A 9,704-nucleotide genomic window follows, 5' to 3' on the forward strand; every position below is an offset into this window, starting at 1 on the left:
TTTAAATTTATTTTTTAAAGGAGAGGTAAGTTATTAAGTGAATAAATTGAGAAAGTTTTAAAAATCGAAAATGAATTTTATTAAAAAATATTTTTATTTGATTGATGAAAAATTTGTTATATATTTTTGTTTATATTTTTATTAATTTAAAAAAATCAAGTTATTAAAAATTAAATGATAGATAGTTTTTAAAAATATTTTAAGATTTTTTATTCAATTTAAAATATCAAAAATATAATCTAAGTAATTTTTTTCCGTGGGAAATAGAGTTCGTAATTTCTATTAAAAAGTTGTTAATAGATATTACATGTTGTAGATGCCGAGGCATATGCTGTAGAGTGGCCAGAGCCACGTTACAAAGTAGAAACTAGATATAAATATCCAGAGTGAGTCTAGGTGAATACATGAACTGTATTTCACCAGTAGATACAGAGTCCCCAAAAATCTCAATAATAAGGCCCAAGGCCATACAGGAATATGTACATACATATGTCCATACAATAATATACCCGATAATAAAGATTCCTGTTATACAAAAAGAAGCTCCCAAGTAGCAGTTGCAAAATCTAGTGTGGGGGAGGATCCCCCATCAGCGGGCCGTCGATGTAGGGACGATGATAGAACTTGTGTATCCCAGCTGGTGTGTGTTCTTCGATCAGCCAGTCTCCTAGAGGCCGATCCGCCGCCTCTTTCGAAAGCTAGTCAGCAAGCGCATTTCTTTCCCTGTAGATATGAGAAACAGTGATCTGGTCAAAATGTGTTTTTAGAAAAACAATTTCTTCCAAGATATGTTTCAAAGAATATGCATGACAGATAGATTTATTGTTTGTCCAATCAATCACAATCTTTGAGTCCCCAAAAATTTGAATTTGTCTGCAATGTTTAGTAAGGGCAAAATAAAGAAGGTGTCTCAAAGTGATAAGTTCCGCAAAGTTATTTGAGCCCGACCCCAGACCCAGTCTCAGGTGAAAATAATGAGTATCAGATAGGAAAAAAGCAATCCCCCCACCACATCCTTGTGGCGGAGCTGCCCCGTCGAAGTATGCCCAAGGCATATCCTTATTTATGAGTTCAGGCTGTATAATTCTAGGACGGGTGGGTATGCTCTCATAAGGAATTTCATTGTAGGCAGCACAAATGGATGCCGAGAGTATCTGATTGTTGACTCTACAGTTCTCAAAGATAAAGGCGTTCCTGCTCTGCCATATGAAACTCGAAATCACTGCTGGGAGAATTAAGGCCTTTTCTGTGGCAACCGCGTCCCACCAATTTGACCAGGCAGTCGGTATGTCCTCGCCCTGCCAATTCGTTCTGATATTCAGTACCTGTATGACCTGTTGCCAGATTCCTTTTGTTGTCTCACAGTGGAGGAAAAGGTGGTTCGAAGTTTCCTCATTACTTTGGCAAAGTACGCACCACGATGGTCCTGCTATCGCCCGCTTCTTGAGAGCATCCCCTGTAGGTAATTTATTTGCGATTATGTTCCACAGGAGAAGCCTGTTTCGGGGCTGCACTTGGAGCTTCCACACAATTTTCCACCAGCCTAGCAGGTTTGCAGGTTTTCTGGCTTCCATAAGTCTGATATAACCCAATTTGGGTGAGTATGTCCCGGATTTAGCAGGGGCCCATATAAGCTGATCTTCATCCTCCCTAAGTTTGATATGAGATTCAATTAGAGCACGTATATATCCATTCCACTGTTCTGACCATACCTCCGGGATCTGTCCGTGCCCGACATTAATCCAAGCTTGAGTAAATATAGTAGAGCGCTCCCGGTCTCCGATCTGTGCTAAATATTTGATGCCCCTGTGATTGAGGTGTTGAATCAGATCTCTGGACAGTATGTGAGCATTCCCCGATCCAGGCCAAGGGTCAAGTCCAATACGAACCTGAGCCCCATTGCCCACCCTCCAGAGTAGATTATCTCTAATAAGGGGCATCGCCTTGAGAGTGGCACGCCAGATCGCTGAAATACCCTGTTGATTCCAAAAAGGTCTGCGAAGCCATTCCGTGAAGCAGGATGGCCAAATGTATTTGTGATGTATAACCTTAGCCCATAGACTGTCCATCTTGGTGAGGGACCAGCCCTGCTTGGCCGTGAGGGCAAGTGCAAATTCCTGTAGGGACTTTATACCCCAACCACCCCATTGCTTTGGCAATGCTATGGTAGACCATCTGGTCCAAGCAAAAATCCTTCCTTTTTTGTTTCCATTCCAAAGAAAGCGGGAACATATTTGTTGAATTCTGTTCAAAATGCCTTTAGGGATCCAAGTCAGAGACATCCAATAAACAGGGGTGGCCTCCAGGACTGTCTTGATCAGTAGGAGTCTGCCAGCTTTTGACAATAGTCGATGCTGCCAACCTATTATCCTTCTTTCAATTTTGTTAATAAGCCAATACCATTGAGTAATTTTATACCCATCCGGCTTCAATCTAAATCCCAGATATTTGATACCATCCATCAACTGGCATTCTAGGAATGGGAAGAATTGTCCAGCTAGAAGAGCTTCCTGCTGAGTGCAATGCATCATGGACCTGGTGGACTTCTGCTCATTTATTTCCATGCCCGTGGCTTTACAAAAGAGGAGTAGGATGTCATTTAGGGCGACGGTGTCCCTGATACTGCCATTCAGGAAGATTAATATATCATCCACAAACAATAGGTGGGTTAGGACAAACTGCTCCGTTATTTTGAGACCACTTATGTCTCCCGTCCTTCTAGCTTCCGCTATAAGCCTGCTCAAACCTTCCATAACAATGAGAAAAAGTAATGGGGATAGAGGGCATCCTTGCCTGATCCCCCTGGAGATATGAAAACGTTCCGAAGCCGCACCATTGATAAGTATAGCAAATGATACCGAAGTAACGCAGCCCATGATCCAATTAATGAGGATATGAGGGAAACCAAGATGAGTAAGGATCATCTTCAAGTATAACCAATTAACTTTGTCAAATGCCTTGGCAAGGTCAATTTTTAAGGAGATGCCTTTCAGGTTCTTTAGCTTGATAGAGTGTAAAGCTTCTTGGGCAGTGCCAATAGCCTCTTGAATATGTCGGTTCCTGAGGAAGGCAAATTGCTCAGCCGAGATATGCGAGGATAGGATTGGCTTAATGCGGTTGGCAATGATTTTGGCTATGATTTTATAGAGACAGTTGCAGAGGGATATAGGCCGAAAGTCATTGAAGGATGTGGGCTCGTCAGATTTGGGGATCAAGGCAATAAAGGTCTGGTTCATCGGTGGGTGAATGTGCCCCGTGATCCTGCTTTCCTCCACCACCGCCAATAGGTCATCCTTCATCATCTCATAGAAAGCCAGGTAGAATTCCACAGGCCATCCGTCTGGTCCTGGGCTTTTATCCTTTTTGAACCACTTAAGCGTGCTTTCAAGCTCTTGTTCACTGACTGGTTGGCAAAGATCCTCAATGTCCTCCTGTAACACGAACCTCGGAAACTTGCCAGCAAGTCTGATAATCTCTGGAAGGTTTACTGAATTTGGGGCCGTATAGAGTCCCTTAAAATGTGTGATCCCCAGTCTAGCCAGCTGTTGATGAGTGGTTGCCCAGCCATCAGGCTCCATTGGAAGCTGCCATATAGTGTTAGCGGCCTTTCTGCCATTGGCAATATTATGAAAAAAATTTGTATTGTTGTCCCCTGCTTTTAGCCAGATGGCTCGGCTCTTCAGACGCCAGAGTTCTTCTCTTTCCTTTAAGATCTTCGATTTTTCCTCAATCAGATGGCAGAGTTCAGCTTTTGTTTCATCCGATAGATAACCTGTTCCCCTTTCGTCTGTTAATTGGCCTATTCTATCTTCCTTATCCTTCAGGTTCTGTTCCTCTCTGCTTCGCTTCAGACAAGCCCAGGTTTCTGACATTTTGTTGAGCTTTTTGAGCCTGTCACAGAAGTCCGAAGCTTTCCTCCCTTCTCTCAACTGGGGCTGTGAGGCCCAGAAATCCGAGACCAACTTGATGTAATCTGGGTCTTGAAGATGGCCAGCAAAGAATTTGTAGGGAGAGCGCGGCTTTGGTGTGTTGCCACTAATCTGAAGTAAGATGGGGTGATGATCAGACAAACCCCCGTTGCTGACCCACTGTCTATATAATGGAAATTTCTGTATCAATGCCTCATGCATCATGTATCTGTCCAGCCTCCTTCCTAGAGCAGCCTCTCCAGTACGTTGATTGTGCCAAGTGGGAAGTTTTTTATTCATGGGGATGTCCACAAGATGCTGGGCATCGAGGAGCATGGACATTTGTTCCGCGATAGGATCCCCTTGTGCAGATATCCCCCAAGTCTCCCCAGATCCCATCGAGAAATTAAAATCACCCCCTATAATAGTGCTCTGTGTAATATGTCCTTCTGAAAGAAAGTTTTGCCAAAAGTCGAGCCTGTTCTGATTGGGTCCATAGATGTTGAGAATTCTGATGGGTAAGCCCAATTCACCCATAGTGATGTCCATGCCAAGGAATCCTCTTCCTCCCCATACCGAAAGAGGTCTGTGTATTCTAGGATTGATACCAATGAGTAGACCACCAGATCTACCACAGGCATCCAACCCATGTAGGAACCATCCAGGGAGAATAGAGAGTAGACATCGAACTGCTAGTTCAGAGGAGCATAGGGTTTCCTGAAGAAAAATGATATCACATCTGGATTCAAGTACCAGTCTCTTGAGAGCCAATCGTTTTTTAGGGCTGGCTAAACCCCTGCAATTGAAGGAGAGGCAAATCATGGGGTCACCCAGTTCTGGGGCTCATTCGCTCTAAGTGCCCTTTCAATAGTGATCTGTCGACCCGAAGCCACATCTGCCACCGCAGATAATTTTGCAGAAGAAATTTGGGATGGCCGGCCTCGCTTTTGTTTACGAAGCCGACCTGGGGAGGATCCCAGTCCTAATATTTTAGGCCGAGTTCTGGATCTCAATAGATAATGGTGCCCACCAGATACCATCGGGGAGGGAGGGGAGTCCGGGACACCAGTCTCCGGGATATAGGAAGGGGGGGTAGTTGAGAAAGTAGGGAGGGGGGGTTCAATGGGGCAATGGATGGTGGGTAAGGAGACACTCTCAGGAAGGGGAGTTCTGAATGCAGGGTGCATAATGGATTGCAATTCATGCGAAATAAAAGGTTGACAAATAGGATTGGAGTAATCACCTGAATGTGAAGATGCCGTCTCCATCGGCTTTGCTGTGGCTTCAGCTGTCTTGGATCTGGTACGCGGCGGCTCAGTTGAAGGCACAACAAATTTCCTGGATGTTCTCTTTTTCCCCCCTTCGCCCGGCCCCTTTGTAGGCGTCTCTTGCTGCCTCAGTTCACCCTCCGTAGTATTGGCATCTGCCTTTGGAGTGACAGGAGGTTGTTTTCTAGGACCCTGCGTGCTCTCCTTGACCCCCCCTGTAACCAATGGGCAGTCCTTATAGAGATGTCCGGTCTTGTGGCATCTGCGGCAACGGAAGGGAACTCCTTCATAGTCCAGTATCTGCTTCCTGGTGACATGGTTGTGATAGATTTTGATAATCTCCTCCAGTCCCGGTCTAGTATCCATGTGAACCAAAATACGAGCCATGGATCGTTTGCCCGACTTCTCGTATGAGCGATCATGCTCCAGGTAGGTGCCTAGGGCGTCTCCTATCTTTTTGAAAGCGTAGGGGCTCCAGAATTGCCATGGCAAGCCAGGTAATCGCACCCAGATAGGGCTAGCTCCAAGTTGTTCGCGCTCAGGATCAAATAAGGGATCCTAGCGTTTAAGGAATACAGGCATCAGCTCAATGTGCCAATATTTGCCCAGAATCCATTCAGCGAATTGTTGGTGGCAGAAATGCAGGGCGAACCATCCTCTGGTAAGAACCATCACCTCAGGTAATTCTTTAAGCAACGGTCCCCATATCTCCTCCACCCACGACTTAAGCCTCTCCGCCGTATAATTTCGTCCTCGAACACGGCCAACAAGAACCTTTCGCGCGGCATCCATAATGTCCGGCAGCGGAGCTTCAGGCCCGAAGTTTACCTTGAAACCAGAATTATTAGCTTTAAGGCATCTTCCTTTTGTAACCTTCTCCGAGCGTTTACCCGAGAGGGTCTCTCTGAGTAACTTGCGACACGGGTCCGAGGAGCTGTGCTGAGCAGAATGTACCGACTGAGCAGGGTATGGCGAAGTAAAGCATCTAGAACGAATAGGGGAGCGAGGGGCCGAGGAACCGGTACCCTGCAGGTTCGGGCCGGAAGTAGGGGGGGCATTCGCTGACTCAGCGGCATAAACGAGACCGAGAGGGAGTGAGAGCTAGATGGAGGGGGAGGGGACGGGGGCGGAGGGAGGGGAGGTCGTAAAGGTTGATGGAGAGGGGCGTCCAGAGATGGCGGCGCAGGGAAACATGAACCCAAGAGCTGAAGAGTCGCCGGAGATAGGGGTGGGCAATCAAGTGCGGCGTCCGGGGGAGGATATTCCGGCCCCTTGCCTTTCCCAGTTGGCAGCTGGTGCTGAGGCCGTGAGGAAGTGCCAGCCGTAACCCCAAGAGCAACACTTCGCGGTATCATCAACGGTCTGGTGGAATGTGCCCAAATTTCTTGGTTGGGTATGGGGTCCTCCCCATAATCTAAGAGGTCTTCCTTAATCATGTTAATTGTCAGTGGGAGCACAGTAGGGTTCGGGACCGGGTCCGTCGGATGCGGGAAACGGAGGTCAGCGTTGGTGGGTTCGATACCGGGTCGGCGGCAACAGTTATCGGAGGTCGGCGTCAGGTGTTGGCGAGCAGGGAGGAAACCACAGGGGAGAAGGCAGTAAACGTCAAGAAACCAAGCCGCGAAGCACGAGCATAAGTTAACTGTCGAGCGGCAGGTGGTCAGCCCTGCCCTATGGCAGTGGCCCCAACTGTAAATCCTTGGAGGGCCCAACTGTCAGCATCCATTGTCGACAAGTGCGCCAGCAGAACGAGGCCTGTAGTTCCCGAGCTAGGGTTCCGCCATCGCCGTTGCAGCTCAGAAATCTAAGTAATAAATTGTTATTAAAAACTAAATGATAAAAAGTATTTTAAAATATTCCAAGATTTTTTATTAATCTAAAATATCAAAAATATAATCTACTTTAACAAAATCCAAGTTATTAAAGATTAAAGGATAGAAAGTCTTTTAAAATATTTTAAGATTTTCTATTCAATTTAAAATACCAAAATTATAATCTAAATAATAAATTGTTAAAATTAGATTTAGGGTTAATTTTAAATTAATTTAACAAAAACCAAGCTATTAAAAATTAAACGATAGAAAGTCTTTTAAAATATTGTAAGATTTTCTATTAATTTAAAGTATCAAAAATATAATTTAAATAAGAAATTGTTCAAATTAGATTTAGGGTTAATTTTAAATTGGTTTAACAAAAATTAAGCTATTAAAGGTTAAATGATAAAAAGTCTTTTAAAATATCTAAAATTTTCTATTTCATTTAAAATATCAAAAATATAATCTAAATATGATGATGATGATAGTGGTTAATTTTTATTGAGACCAAACTTTGGTCTATCGGACCTAAAGAAACGAATTATTTAGTTTGATTTAAGATTTTATTTCTATGCTCAAAAAACTTGGAGATAAGCCTCTTGAACTCACTATAATTTTGACATAGTAAAAGGCTAGGAAGGTCAGTATTGCAACAAAGATTATGAAACTGAGATCTAATGTGGTTGTAGGCGGGGCACTCTAAGAGGAGTGATTTTCATCCTCGATGTTCATATTTTCACAGAGATGGCAGATCCTTTCCATCCATGATGTTTTAGGAACTGCCCAACCACTGGTTTCACTATAGAGCTCATGAGAGTTCGTTCTAATCTTGGCTATATTAATTTTCTTCTTTGAGCTAAGAGAGATACTTTTGATCTTCTAGGGTGGGGTTGATGACCTCCTTATAATATCTTAATTTTCTTTTAGCTGCTAAATCTTTCTCACACCACTTTTTTTCTTTGAACTTAGAAGTAACAATATTTTTAATGTTATTAATGTTTTGCAATGCAACATTGTCGTGGATCTCCCAATGGTTTAACCAGGCCCTGATGTCTTTATACCAACCTCGTTTGAGCGTTAGGTGGTTTTGGCTAGAATTTAAAGCTAGCTTAGGAAGTCTATGGTCTCCTATGTTATTGAGTTTGTGGTTGTACAACAGAAGCCTAGTCATAGCTAGGCGCTTGATAGGGAAAGACTCACTTCTATAAGGATAATAGGATAGGGTGTATTGCTTTTAATTTTGAGGTTAGCTCTTTTGGATTTGCTCAATCTTTTTCCAGGATTCTCTAGAGATGCTGCAACCCCAAACCTCACAACCATATAAGATAAATTGTTCAAATTAGATTTATAGTTGATTTGAAATCAAATAAATAGAATTTAGGATCAATTTTAAATAAAATAGATAAGAGTTAAATTCTACTTATTTGCAACATTCAAAAAAAAATATTTAATTTATTTTTTAAATATTTTAATTAATTTAAAATGTCAAAATTATAATCTAAATAAATAATAGATGGCTTAAATTAAATTTGATTGAGGCTTAGTTTTTTTAAATAAAATAGAGAAGTTAAAGTATATTTTTGTTGGATCACCAAAGATTTAGGGTAAGAGGTTTGGGTTTTTAATGATGAATTAGTTGGTATTTGATTAAATTTTATTAATGGTTTTTTTTTTAAATGGTGAGTTAGTTGGTATTTGTTTAAATTTGAGGAAGGGTTAGGTTTTTTCTAAACAAAATAAAGAAGGGTTAAAGTCTATTTAACTTGGACCACCAAAGACTTATTGCAGGAGGCCTCTTTTTTTAATAATGAGCTAGTTGGTATTTATGAGAAACAGTTGGTAATAACTATCCTCATTGTATTGAAATAAGTAATAATTACTTAATCTTTATTGCAACTGACATGAATATAAGTTTTACATTATTGAATTACATAATTGGAAAAATTAATATATTATTTAAATTTAACAAATAATATTTAAATGATAAATGGTACAAATTCAATTAACTATTAGCTCTTTGAACAAATTAGTTAAGAGTTAGTCTATTTCTTTATAAATCATCAAAGACTTATGGTGGTAAGTGGTATGGTTGTTTTCCATGAGGGTAAATTAATTAGTATTTATGAATAATATTAATGATAACTATCTTCATTGTATTGAGGTGAGTACAAGCCAGTGATAACTATATTCATTGCACTGAGATAAGTAACAAGGAGTGATAGCTATCTTCATTGCACTGACATAGATTAATTTTTACAATAAATGAAAAAGGTAAAAAGAAATTGTTTAAATTATCCAAATCCAATAAATTACAATTATGTTGTAGTTTAAATTTTTTATGTTTTGGTTTTTTCTTGGACTTGGTCAATTTTACTGGAAATCTAGCTGGGATTTGTTGAAATATTAAGTTTGAATAATCAGAGTATTATACATGAGTGTTTAAATTATCCAAAACCAATTTGTAATTTAAAATTTTTATGTTTTGAGGTTTTTTAGATTTGATAATTTTACTAGAAATCTTACATAAATTTGTTAAATTCTGAATCTGTATAATCTGAATAGTTGTTGAGAGATTAAATTCATTTATGTATTCATATTTATATTTTAAACTAAAAATCACAATTTCGCCGCAAATTACCAAATTCCAAACAAACACCAAGTGACAAGCAAATAATAACTCACTGTGAATTCAAATTTTCAAAATAACAACTAAA

This window comes from Pinus tabuliformis, chromosome 8 (genome assembly GCF_031772625.1).
Source record: "Pinus tabuliformis cultivar Carrire ecotype Pingquan chromosome 8, CPIR1, whole genome shotgun sequence".
NCBI classification, from domain to species: domain Eukaryota; kingdom Viridiplantae; phylum Streptophyta; class Pinopsida; order Pinales; family Pinaceae; genus Pinus; species Pinus tabuliformis.